The sequence below is a fragment of the Glycine max genome, chromosome 7, assembly GCF_000004515.6.
Source record: "Glycine max cultivar Williams 82 chromosome 7, Glycine_max_v4.0, whole genome shotgun sequence".
NCBI classification, from domain to species: Eukaryota; Viridiplantae; Streptophyta; class Magnoliopsida; order Fabales; family Fabaceae; genus Glycine; species Glycine max.
In genome coordinates, this window is record NC_038243.2 from 8,036,445 (window position 1) to 8,038,269 (window position 1,825).

A 1,825-nucleotide genomic window follows, 5' to 3' on the forward strand; every position below is an offset into this window, starting at 1 on the left:
CCAATACAAACACACAAGTACCATCTTATAACTAGGTATTTATTTTCTCATATGCTCTTCTTAAACTTCTCTTTGGTAGTGTGTTCACATACATATCTACTTATTGTTATTATTATTGTCACCACATACAATAATGGGTTCCATTAGTAACACCGAGGTTCATAATCATCACAATGATGATGACGACGATGATCATCGTCATCGGGTGAATTTCTCGATCCAGAGAGGATTTGGGACAAAATTGAAGGAGGCATTGAAGGAAACATTGTTTCCGGATGATCCCTTCAGGCAGTTCAAGAACGAGGAGAAGCCAATGGGGAGGGTGATGAAAGGGGTGCAATACTTCATCCCAATCTTTGAGTGGCTCCCCACTTACAATTTTCGCCTCTTTTGCTCTGACTTGATCGCTGGACTAACCATCTCAAGCCTTGCCATCCCTCAAGGCATTAGCTATGCCAAACTTGCTGACCTTCCTCCCCTCATTGGCCTTTGTAAGAATCATTATCTCAAATCCAAATTAATTACTCCAATCGTCTTTTTCTCCTTTTTCTTTCCTTTATTCATTAAATTTCTAACCAGGTTACACGTTTTGCATGATTGTTTGCACTTAATTAGCGTGCTTGGGTACGTGTTTGGCATCATTTTTTTCATTTAATGAGTGTGTTTAACTATACATTTATAATGTGTGTCCGAACATAACGCAATATTAATTTCCGCACTTTCTCCTTAAACCATTGATTTTCTTCGCTTTGTATCCTCCATCTTCGAAGGTAATTCTGTTTGGTACCCGATCATAATTGCCTCCGAAAGAGAATAAACGTGGAAATAAATAATAAAAAAATTAAGAATAATTGATTTTCTTCATCCTTCGTAAATTTGTGCACACATGTGCATGGATTGAATGGGTGCGAATTTTATCAACAAAAGAAAAGTTAATAAGCCTCTAAGGCTTGCAAAAAGATCAAAAACATTTATCATCTCTTTTGTCTATGATTGATTCAATCCATTATCTGGGTGCGTAGACAGTTTATGTACTTCCTTTGACAGTTCTTGTGATATAAAAGTGGCTATATAGTAATTCGATTTTTAAGGTTATGAGTACTTTTTGTGATGGTTGCAATATCAGATTCCAGCTTTGTCCCACCTTTGATCTATGCTGTTTTTGGGAGTTCAAGGCACATGGCAGTGGGGACGATAGCAGCAGCATCGTTGCTTATTGCTCAAACCATACAAACCGTGGTAGATCCAGTAGAAGATCCAACGTTGTATCTTCATTTGATTTTCACTACCACCTTTATCACCGGTGTTTTCCAGGCTTGTTTGGGTTTTTTTAGGTAAGAACAAATTCATTTACCTTAAACCACCTTCTCATGTGGGCCAGGCCATGAAAATTGATTCCATCGGTTAGGGATGTGTTTGGCACCAAGAAAGCAAAATAAAACTAACAAAGAAAAAGTACGTAGCTGGCTATCCAATAACCATGTTGCCTGAAACTAGAGAAATTATTTATTAGGGTCCAACGACTAATAACTCATCCACGTTACTCAAATTTCTTCATTAATAATTAGGGCGACTTTAGTAGGTTAACAAGTAATTGAATGTTATCAATTTTTTCTGTAAATTAAAATTCCTGGTTGTGTCATAAGTAACGATTGATCAAGACTATAAACATATGATCAAAGACCATCTAATTTGGTCATAGCATACATGTGATTTGAGATCAAGTAATAGTTTATTCTGAAACTAGAATTTTATACAAATTACTCAAACCTCTACTACTAGTATGATTAGAGTCGCTCTACCAGGCCTTGTATCTGTAGCTGGC

At 36.7% G+C, this 1,825-nt stretch overlaps 1 pseudogene; it reads left to right on the top strand.

Moving 5' to 3' along the window:
* Nucleotides 1-6: 6 nt before the first annotated feature.
* The window catches only part of LOC100779097 (probable sulfate transporter 3.5), a 5,425-nt pseudogene continuing 3,606 nt past the window's right edge, over nt 7-1,825 (top strand).